The following is a 12,187-nucleotide window of genomic DNA, read 5'->3' on the forward strand; positions in this document are numbered from 1 at the left end:
AGAGTTCCAGGTTTTGGCGGCGAGGAAAGAGAAGGATCTGCCGCCGGAGGTCTTGCGCTGGATTCGGGGTACGATGGCTAGGGCGAGGTTGGCGGATCGGAGTTGGCGTGTTGGGGTGTAGAAGTTGAGTCTGGTGTTGAGGTAGGAGGGTCCGGTGTTGTGAAGTGCCTTGTGAGCGTGGGTAAGGAGTTTAAAAGTGATCCTCTTGTCTACTGGGAGCCAGTGGAGTTCCCTCAGGTGTGGGGAGATGTGGCATCGGCGGGGTATGTCGAGGATCAGTCGGGCGGAGGCATTTTGGATCCGTTGGAGTCGTTTGATGTCTTTGGTAGGGATGCCTGTGTAGAGTGCGTTGCCGTAGTCAAGTCTGCTGCTGACGAGGGCCTGGGTCACCGTCTTTCTGGTTTCTGTTGGAATCCACTTGAAGATTCTGCGGAGCATACGAAGGGTGTTGAAGCAGGAGGAGGAGACGGCGCTGACCTGTTTGGACATGGTGAGGGCGGAGTCCAGGATGAAGCCGAGGTTTCTTGCGTGGTTGGCAGGGGTGGGCGGGGGACCAAGGGCGGAGGGCCACCAAGAGTCGTTCCAAGCCGAGGGAGTGCGCCCGAGGATGAGGACTTCCGTCTTGTCGGAGTTGAGCTTCAGGCGGCTGATGTTCATCCAGTTGGCGATGGATTTAAGTCCCTCGTGGAGGTTGGTTTTGGCGGTGAGCGGGTCATTGGTCAGGGAGAGGACGAGCTGGGTGTCGTCGGCGTAGGAGATGATGTTGAGATGATGTTGGCGGGCCAGTTTGGCGAGGGGGGCCATGTAGACGTTGAACAACGTAGGGCTGAGGGAGGATCCTTGGGGGACGCCGCAGATGAGGTTGGAGGCTTTGGAGCGGAACGGGGAGAGGCGGACTCTCTGAGTTCTGTCGGAGAGGAAGGATGAGATCCAGTGGAGGGCTTTGTCTTGGATCCCAGCTTCCTGGAGGCGGGTCAGTAGGGTGCGGTGGCAGACTGTGTCAAAGGCGGCGGATAGGTCGAGGAGGATGAGGGCTGAGGTTTCGCCCTTGTCCATTTGATGTCTGATGTCATCTGTGGTGGCGAGGAGAGCAGTCTCAGTGCTGTGGTTTCGTCTGAATCCGGATTGTGAGGGGTCCAGGATTGAGTTGTCTTCGAGGAAGTGGGTGAGCTGAGAGTTGGCGATCTTCTCGATGACTTTGGCTGGAAAAGGGAGGAGAGAGATCGGTCTGAAGTTTTTGAGGTCGTTGGGGTCAGCCTTGGGTTTCTTGAGAAGGGGTTGGATTTCTGCGTGTTTCCAGCTGTCCGGGAAGGTGGCGGAGGAGAAGGAGAGGTTGATGATCTTGCGGAGTTCGGGGGCGATGGTGGCGTTTGCCGAGTTGAAAACATGATGAGGGCAGGGGTCCGTAGGGGAGCCTGAGTGGATGGTGTTCATGGTTGTTATGGTTTCTGCATCGTCCACGTGGGTCCAGGCGGTGAGGCGGCAGTCGTGGGAGGAGACGCCGGGGGTGGGGTCTGGCGGTGGGCTGGAGTTGAAGCTGTCGTGGATGGTAACGATTTTCTGGTGGAAGAAAGTGGAGAGGTCGTCGCAGAGTTTCTGGGAGGGCGGGATGTCGTTGGAGTTGGCTTTAGGATTTGAGAGTTCCTTCACGATCCCGAAGAGTTCTTTGCAGTCGTGGGCGTTGTTGTTGATGCGTTCGGTGAAATGGGTGCGCTTGGCGACGCGGATCCGTTGGTGGTGTTCACGGTTGGCGTTTTTGAGGGTGGCGAGGTTGTCGGGTGTGCGATCTTGGATCCATTTCTTTTTGAGCTTCTGGCAGATGCTTTTGGAGGTTGTAAGGTCATCTGTGAACCAGGCTGGTTTTTTCTTTCCTTGGATGGCGGTGTGTTTCTTTAGGGGGGCGAGGGTGTTAGCGCAGTCGAGGATCCATTGATGGAGGTTGATGGCGGCTGTGTTCGGGTCGGTTGCGTCGGGTGGAGGGTTGTTGGTGAGGGTGCTGGCCAGTTGGTCCTGGGTGATTTTGCCCCAGCGGCGGTGGGGAGGTGGCTGGATGCGGTGATGTTCTGTGATTTTCTTGTAGGTGAAGTGGACGCAGTGGTGGTCGGTCCAGTGGAGTTCGGAGGTGTGGCTGAAAGCGATGTGGTTGCTTGAGGTGAAGAGGGGGTCCAGGGTGTGTCCGGCGATGTGGGTGGGAGTGTTGACTAGTTGGCGGAGTCCGAGGTTGAGGAGGTTGGAGGTCAGTGAAGTAGTGTTGACGTCGGAAGTATTTTCTAGGTGGTAGTTGAGATCTCCCAGGAGGATGTAATCAGTGGATGCTAGGGCGTGGGAGCTTGCGAGGTCTGCGATTGTGTCGTTGAAGGGGGCTCTTGGTCCTGGAGGGCGGTAGATCAGGGTTCCTCTGAGGGTTGTTTTGGGGTCCGTGTGGATCTGGAAATGGAGGTGTTCGGCTGTTTTGAGGGTGTCGTCCGAGTGGGTGTGGATTTTGAGGGTGGCTTTGTGAACGATGGCTATTCCGCCGCCGATCCCGTTGGTCCGGTCTCTTCTGGTGATTTTGTATCCGTCCGGTATGGCGATGGCGATGTCCGGAGCAGAGGAGTCGTTCCACCAGGTTTCGGTCAGGAAGGCCACGTCAGGTGTAGTGGTGTCGAGCAGGTCCCAGAGCTCGATGGCGTGTTTTCGTGCGGAGCGGGTGTTGATGAGGATGCAGTTCAGGTGATTGGGGTTGAAAGTTTTTGTAGTTGGATTCGTCGTTCTGGTGCAGGAGAAGTTGCAGGTGCGACAGGAGAAAGGTCCTTTAGTGAGCTTCGGGGATGCCCGGAAGCATTCAGTGGAGGGCCCGGGGTTGAGGGCGCAGAGCTCTTCGGCCGAGAAGTGGGCGCGGGAGGCGCGAGGACCAGGGGGGGTGGTGCTGGGCGCGGTACAGGCGCGGACGGGCGCAGACGGGCTTGCCTCTGGCTTGCCTCTGGCGAGCCAGTGGCGCGCCCGCTGCGCGCGTCCGCTGTGCGGACGCGCAGCGCCAGCCATTAAGAAGGGAGGGGGGAGGGAGGAGCAGCTGGGAGGCGGGAGGCGGGAGGGAGCGGCAAATGGGGGCGCGAGGGGGGCGGGGCCACAGGGAAGCAGCGGCTGGGGTCGAGGAGCGCACAAGGGGCGAAAGGCACAGAAATCGGGCAAAAACAGTCACAAATGCAGGAAAAAACACAATATGGACACAATACTGGCACTAAATACGAACGGGGAGACAGCAATCAGGGGGGCACAATGGGGCAAAAAGCGCCGGCGGCGAGGCGCAGAAAAGCGGAAAAAAGCTGAAAAACAAACTTACGGGACGGCGGAAGCGGCACTCGGGTCAAGTGAGCCCACTAGCCACCAGGGATGAGGCGCAGGAGGATGCCTGCGGGTGGAGGAGGGCCTCGAACACGCAGACGGCAGCGTGGTCGTGGGGCAGAGGCAGAAGGCAGCAGGTTGGTGCTGCGGTCGTGAGGGGCGAGTTCAGGACCTGAACCAGGTCCGAATTCGCTCACTGGCGATGCGCAGCGCCAGCCATTAAGAAGGGAGGGGGGAGGGAGGAGCAGCTGGGAGGCGGGAGGCGGGAGGGAGCGGCAAATGGGGGCGCGAGGGGGGCGGGGCCGCAGGGAAGCAGCGGCTGGGGTCGAGGAGTGCACAAGGGGCGAAAGGCACAGAAATCGGGCAAAAACAGTCACAAATGCAGGAAAAATCACAATATGGACACAATACTGGCACTAAATACGAACGGGGAGACAGCAATCAGGGGGGCACAATGGGGCAAAAAGCGCCGGCGGCGAGGCGCAGAAAAGCGGAAAAAAGCTGAAAAACAAACTTACGGGACGGCGGAAGCGGCACTCGGGTCAAGTGAGCCCACTAGCCACCAGGGATGAGGCGCAGGAGGATGCCTGCGGGTGGAGGAGGGCCTCGAACACGCAGACGGCAGCGTGGTCGTGGGGCAGAGGCAGAAGGCAGCAGGTTGGTGCTGCGGTCGTGAGGGGCGAGTTCAGGACCTGAACCAGGTCCGAATGCGCCTTTGCTGTATACAAATACATCAGGTCCTTTCTACATGTTATTAAACTGTGTTGAAGGAACAGGGTCTTAGCACCATGTGTCTCTATTGGAATAGGCGAGGGCTGCAACATACAATGTGAGCTACTGATTCCAGGTGATATTGATACAGCCTGCATTGTTTCTGGATACTGATCGAGGACTTCCAATGGCATCTGTATTCCCATACCAGAAGGGTTAGGAGCTGCATCAGCAATATACTCGTTAATGCACACTTTCCAATGGCCACGTTTATGTATGTTTGACAGCATGTGGCCTCATGTGAGTCCACGCAGGCCTCAGCTGTCCTTACCTTCCTAATGCACATAATATCAGCTTTCCTTGATACCTTCCTGCCTTGTTGTTTCATGGACCTCTTCAGCAGGGCCGTCGCTATAAGGGGATCTTCCAAGTAGGTTGAGAGCAAATTTAGGGTGGCCTCTGCACACCTCAGATAACTTACCCAGTTGCTGGCATTGTTTGTAAAGATTGCCTTCAGTGCCCCAGGCAGAGACTCTGGTTCTGCTCTAATGACTCGATGATAGAATTTGTTTCTAACCTTTTTGCACTCTATGTCCATCTTCACCAAGTCAAACTCCAGGAGAAGCTTACTATGTCATGTAAGTATTTGGATTTGAAATATTTTCGTATAGGCTTTCAGATGGCAGTGCTCAAGTGTTGCAGTTATTCACCCAGGATATGCAAGATGGCCATAAGTAATTGTAGGCAATAACTTTCTCTTGATAACTCTCCGGATAGCCTCTACAGTGGGAGATTTTAGCCTATGGTAAAGTTTAGAAATGACGTAGGTTGTTCTCCGCTTTATCTATAAAGAGGCCTGATAGGTTTGTTTGCCCATGTCCGATACCCAGACCCCAAGGTAGTTGTACTTGCTTGCTGGCTCTATTCTTAAAGGAACTAGGTTCCATCCCAATCGGAGCTTTTTGTTCTATGTCTGAAAGTCAGAACCTTTGTTTTAGCAGCATTTGCCTACAGGCCATTCTTTAAGCTGTACAAGTGTAGAATTTCTAAGGCCCTTTTCATCCTCATCCATGTTTGACAAGCAGTACCAGATCATCAGCATACTGTATAGCCAGAACGATTTGTGGCCCAATTTGGGAAAGAGTATTCCTTTTAAGCAGTTCCATGCCCAGGTCAACCGTATATAGTTAAATAAAGTGGGAGCAATGACACATCCCTGCTTTAGACCACTGTTAGTATAAACTTTCCTCGTGGCATGTGCTTGTGATATCTTAATCTGTACCCTGGTATCTGTGTATAGGGCTGTTATCAGTGCCAGCAACTTGGGAGTATCCCAATCTGCCAATTTTTTCCAAAGAGTGTTGCGGTTGACTCTGTCGAACACTGCACTGTACTCAATAAAACAAGCATATAGTGACAGAAAATACAAGTTCTATGTCTTATCGCCCAAATAGGACAGTACAATCACATTGCCCATGGTAGAGGAGTTAGGCCTGAACCAGGTCTAGTACATTGGTATTACATTATTCTCAGTTTTCCATAATTCAAGCTCTTGTAATAGTAGTTTGGAAAAAGCCTTTCTGTCAACATCTAACAAGGTTATCTGCCTATAATTTTCAGGGTGAGACACATCGCACTTTTTGTGAATCGGATGCAAGATCGAGCCTTTCTTTGTGTCCGGTACCACAGAGAAATAGAGGCATTCATTAAATAAGGTGCTCAAGTGATGCACTCAAAAGTCTCTGTCTTCCTTGAAGATACTCCCCTGAAAGTCATTTGGTCCGGGGCCCCATCTTTTCAGATGATCTTCAGAATGCTACGTGTGTCCTCTTTGGTAATCATCAGTGGGCCATTGTCCAGACCATCTAATACATTGAAGAGTGTTGTGTTTTTGCAAGTTGATACGTTGTCTGAGTCCACATATAGTTTTTCAATGTGGCGCTCCAATTCGGTGGCTAGTACCATGCTCTCCTTACTAGTAGTAGAGTTAATCAGGGAATTGACATAGGCTCAGAATTCTCTAGATTTACTTGGCAGCAGTAAAGCATATATGTGTTTCTAACATTCCCTGGTCTCCTTAAATTTTAAGTTTCAGATTACTTTTCTATGGTCTCTCCTGGCTTGCTTTATCTTGCCTTCTGTGAAGATGGTCTTCTTTTTCCGATGTTCCTGTTCCGCCTGATGGCAAAGCTTTTTGCTCAGCTGATACTCGTTGGTCACCGGGAATCGTTGGGAGCTCCCTTTCATAGCCCTTGTTTGCTTTTAACACTACCCAGTGCTGGTTAAAGCTTCATGGATCGAAGTTGCCAAGGTGCCCCACTGCTGCACCACACAGCTACTCCCCTTTACAGGAGTCAGAAAGGCATAAGTGAGTTTCCAAGCTAATTGCTTGATCAGACAGGCCAGGACCAGGTGGATTTTTATTGTTAAATGGTCAATGTTGTTAGATGTAGGATGGCCACTAGCTATATATGTCTGGTGTGTCATCACAATGAGGTTAATCACTATCAACAAAGGGTGGTGATCACTTTCAGTTCTATATAGGACCTGGTTGCTCAGGTATCTATTCAACAAGGTCAGTGTGGAGATGTTTTTAAAGGTGGGTACGGAAGTGTCAGCAGTGATTTCTTTTTGATTGGTCATCCTCAAGTCAAGCTCTTTGAGGCACGTTTCAAGGGAAGCTCTTGCGGGATCCCCGGGTAGACCCTCAGACCGGCCCATATTTCAAAAATTGGAATCTCCTCCTATCACACACTAATGATCTGGTGCTCATAAACAAAATACCTTACCAGGGCGATGTTGTGCTTAACAGTTACATTCTTTTGGTCCCGTCGCGGATTAATGCACAAATTTATGATTGAAATTGGGGTGTGCTTCCCATTGAGTGGCAGACCATATATGCTCGCAACAAGCATCTCCCAAGATGATCTGCCCCATATCTCTACCCTCACCTGTAGGTCTAGTTTCACATATATTGCGAGGCCACATACAGGTCTCCCAAACAAATTTTTCTTTTGTGTCGTAGTATAAGTTATTGAAAAGCTTGGAATAAGTAATGGTTCCATGGACCAGGTTTCCTGAAAGCATAAATGTCAGAAGAATTTAAATACTCCAGCGTGGCAGTATTCACAGTAAGGGTGGACACGCATGCCACATTCTAACTTAATATCTTAATGGTTGATCTACAGAATTGTACCTTTAACTCATTTTGGCTAAAGATTGCACCACCCTGTGTGGCGCTGGGATGTGGGAAGCCAGTCCCAGTTCTGGCAACTTCCATTTCGGTCCATAAGGGCTGGGAGGACTTCTGACCTTTGTGGACCACCTATCGTCCTTGTTATTCTAATTCTTTCATCCTTTCTCAAAGGGCTTATCTGAGGAGTGTCTCTCAAGATGCTATTTGCTTCTCTGTCTGACTGCAGTGGATTCTGACCCTGTGTCAGGACATAGGGATATCTTTCTTTGGCAGCTTGCTAACTAATATGCCCCATTCTTTGCACTGCTGGGTGTTTTCAAAGATCTTTTCCACAATGCCTCGGTCAGACCACTTCATAAGTGTGGATTCTCTCTGGCTGATCCAAAAGTTAAAATTGGAATTTACTGATAAAATGTGCTGTGCAGGGAGATTAGAGAGTGAGGGTATATTGTGCGAGAGGCGCAGTATATTTGATCTGTTGAGGGTGTCCCAAGGCCCCCGCGTAGCATATTGCGGTGTAAACATTAAGGCTAACTGTTCACTTGCCCTCTGGCTCTTCGTGTTGTCCCTAGAATCTAGCCACATTTTAGGCAAGCCGCTGGGCCTTACATACTACTCATAAGGTGGATCCGTTAGGGTTGTACTGAGACACTCAAGGTTGTCCATGCCAGCTAGCAGAGAATTGGATGATAAGCCTGTTCTTACATAGTGCTTATGCCCTATACCCAGCCGCTGCATATTCTCAGCAGCTGTAGTCCCTCTGGGAGGAGTTGCTCGCTGCAGTGCTCTTTGATCTACTAGGCCTAGGCCCCTTCTGTAAAATCATAACTGTCCTGGAAGGAGATGCACCCTGGGAATCTCTTGGTTCTTCTGCGGCAGCCTCCTTGTACCATGTGGTTGGTTGGGCAGTCATGAAGTTGTTATAACTTTTATATCTATGTAATAATGTTTGTGGCGCTTCATAGCTCCAAGTAACTTGAGGCACACTAATTCTCTGGAAAGTTTACTGATATGCACCTGGGCCATTCAAAGCAGAAACAGGAATTTCCTTTACCCCTGCCGTCTGTTTATCTGGTGAGTTTCTGGTTCCAGAAGGCGTTTAGGTTTTGCTGCATTCCCTTTCAACTTAGAACCCACCACCTGTGCATAAGTTATTGTTTGGGCATTTTGTGCCATGATTGATGTTAGCTGGATGTCGTTCCTAGTTTCCTCTGTGCCATCTCCAATTAAGTGCGAGTTAGATGGTTCAGGGCAATTTGATACTGCTTGCCCTTCTGGCACTTCAGCCACAAGATTAGATTATAAAAGGTTATTGAGCAAATTATGTGGTTTGGGACACTCTGATGGAGCTTGACCCACTAACGGCTCAGCCATATGATTAGATTGTGAAAGATGTCTGCACAAATTTCATGAATGGGATTTTTGTTGAAATATTGTGTACATTTCTATTCTTGCGGATACATTCCCTTTTGCAGGGCTACTGGGTTACTGTGCTTTTGTGCTCTGGGTGAGTGGGAGAGACAACCCAGGCAACTCATCAGGGCACTGCTCGACTTCCTGTACAGGAGAAAGGTAACATTGCAAACTACATGCAGAGACGCATCTGGGCGTGTTGGTGTAAGGACATCATCGTCTGGCACATTGTCAGGCCCCAGGCCCTTCAGTCCATTGGACCATCAAGGATGACGGCCAGATCTTGTTTTTGGTTAGTTGGGGGCAGGCACACTTAAACAGAGTGAGGTGAACAGCACAAGGCTTGATGAGCACTGCTGCAGAGTCAACACCCTAGTGTTTCTGAGTGCTCAAGTTCATCTTTGAACAGCATCCCATCATGTGAGCGTATGATATACATACTGCCTACTCAGCATAGAAAGTGGACTATTTTTCAGGCAAAAAGACCTATTGAAGCTTTTTTCCTGTTAGTTTAACTTCTGCGCGGCCTCCATGCACGTTACATGATGCAGCTAGTAGTCTATTCTCTAACAACGAAGCTGAGATAGCAAAGTATTTTGTTCCTTACCAATGGTTCAAATTATCCGATACAGGTAAGAAACAGAATGGCAGTATATTTGATACATGACTCCTACATTTTTGTTGTTCTTTCTTCTTACTAATTTTCCACATTTGCAAGTGAAAGCATTGATGTCGAATCTCTACAGCACTCTAAGTGGAATCAGGCCAACTTAAATTCTTCTTTTATTGCAGAATTTTCTTTAAGCCAAACTAGTTACTCTCAGTCAGTATGGGCTCCTCCATTTTTACTTTATACTGGAGGAAAACCACCCATGGCCTGGGAATTGTTGCATCATGTCTTTCTAGCACATGTGGAGCTATTAAAAGGTGAAGAATGTTCTCCACAAAGGAAACTATATTTATTTCTTAATTAATGATCCTTTTTTGAGATCGTTTACAATTGGAAAAAAGTGCAAAGTCGCAATTTATGCAAGTGCTTATGCAATGGCATAGTTTTGATGAGTGGATTGTATTGTATACTTTGCTTACTAAAACATCAGAAATAAATCATTCTGTAACAGAGAAGGAGTTGCTGAAGTGTTCTTGGGCTGTTGGACATTTTAGGCAATTCGTTTGGGGTACTAGTTTTAGTTTGAGGCTTGACCACAAACCTCTGGTTATTTGTATATCTCCGGTGGTAGAATTCTCTCACAGCAAGATTGGCCTATCTAGCTGCCAAATTTTAATTACTAGAAGGTGGAACACGTCCAAGGAAAGAATAATGTTCATGCTGACTGCAAGTCACGTTTACCTTTGAAGCCAGAGTTTGTTATTTGAAAGGGGTGAAGAGTGTGAAGTAGCGTTCATGATGCAAGATGCCAGCAGTTAGTGGTTGGAGAAAAATGATTCATCTATACTTTCCAAGCAGTTGTCCGCAGTAGAAATTAATAATGATGTGGAAAAGAAAAAGGCAATTTGGTTCTAAAGGATGGATTGACCACAAGAGAGAAAGCTCAGTGGAGATTTGGTGACTTATTATTAAAAGTGAAGGATGAATTGATGATTGTGGACAATATTCTTATGAGAGGGGACAAGTTGACCCCTGCTTCGGGGTTAAGGAAGAAGATATTTTCGATGGATCATGAAGGGGACACCAGGATGTCAAGCACTAAAAGATGTATCAGAGGATTCTATTGGTTGCCTGGAAATCATAGGTTGATAGATTCTTGGGAATGTAATTGTAAGATATTCTTTCACAGTGATATGTCTTTTAGACCATGTGTTACAATAGTCAGTCGATCAAAAATGTTCTAGGGCCTTGGAGGATAGTAGACACTGATATTCATGGACCTTTTGGAGTTATGCTTAGGAGAGAGGCATACTCATTTGAAATAGTTGATTATTTCACTAAGTGACCGGAGATCAGAATATAAGAAAGAGTCAATTTTGAGACTGTAATACAATTTTCTGTAGAGATGGTTTGACGGAGGAACTGGTCTGTGACAATGGGCCACAGCTTGTAAGAAAGGAGTTTGGGCATGTAGAAAGATTCAACTGAGTGGTAAGAGAATCCATACAATTGTAGGTAAAGAGTGGACTGTCATGGAAGAAAGCTTTTCGGGCTACTTTGTTGATGTATAGAATCATTTTTAATTCTGTAATGGGATATCCACCCTTTGAATTGTTGAGAGGTAGGAAACCATGATCCAAGGTGGTTCTGTGGTTTGTAAAGACGGCATGTTATTGGGAGAAAAGGGCAGATTTGAAAGAAATAAAGAAAATATGACAGTGGTAACAAATCAGGATACAAATGGAGATGGATCATAGGAGAAGGAAACCTACCAATACCCAACTTATGGTGGGTGACTAGGTTTATATCAATATTCCCAATGTGGTAGAGAAGGAGTCATCTAGATGGTAGGACCCAGTAAATATCCTATAAGTTTTACTAGTAACAGTTATGGGAGGAAAGGTATGGGATTTGAGTAAAGATTATATTTATAGGAGTAAGAGTGTGGTATTTGACTAGATGGTACAAGGGGAAGATTCTGAAGGGACTGGTGGTTATGTGAGCATGAGCATGGCTGATGGGGTAATTTGTGAAAGCAATATATTTTTGGCCTCACTTATGTTACCTGTTGATTTGTTTTTTAAACATCTTTTTTATTATTTTCAGCACAGATACTTGACAATGAATTCAGCTGATGCAGTAACAGGATATAGCTGATCTGTAATAACCTGATAAATTAACAGCAGCCTAGGTCTAATTTTGTATGTCAGGATTTACATTTTTTAGTACACAACTGTATCAAGATTTATTGGTGGTGCTGTGGACAGCAGCTTTTTGGAATCTATTCCCCTCTTTCCCAATTATCGTTTGGCGGTGGAGTACAATGTGATAACGCGTGTTATAGTGTGTGTTCCGGATGTTTGTTTATTTGTTCATCGTGGGGCGCACGAGCCCTGACTTGTCCCCCGTTGTGTCTGGTACCATGGGAGCGTGATCCTGCAGTGTTTTTAGGGCACGTCAGCATTCCCATCTCAGCCTTGCCATCTACCCCTTACTGTAGGCTGGGCCAGTGTCAGTCGACTTATGCATTCTCGCTGGGTGTATTTTGTGTAGTTGTTTTTCTCTAAGCGCGTAGCAGTGACCGGAAGACTCTCCACCCCCGGGCTTTTATATTATTATCGGGATTCATGGTGGGCGCTTGTCGTTCTTAACCTCTAGTCTAGTGATGAATGTTTCACAGGCGTCACTTCTCGTGTGTGTCTGCCCTCTGTCTCTCAGCCTGCGTAGTATTTTATGCTCCGTACGTGCCCAACGCTGTGTCAAGGCACGCCACATCTTTAGTTCTGGTGCTTTAGGGGCTTTCCAGTTCATTGCAATCAATCTTTTGTACATTATAAGTGCTAGGTCTGCAAACCTATGGATGTATCTGTGCTTTTTTTCCTTTATTCTAATGCCCAGTAAGCAGGATCTAGGGTCTAGCGGGAATAAATGGT

This window comes from Pleurodeles waltl, chromosome 5 (assembly GCF_031143425.1).
Source record: "Pleurodeles waltl isolate 20211129_DDA chromosome 5, aPleWal1.hap1.20221129, whole genome shotgun sequence".
Classification (NCBI taxonomy): domain Eukaryota; kingdom Metazoa; phylum Chordata; class Amphibia; order Caudata; family Salamandridae; genus Pleurodeles; species Pleurodeles waltl.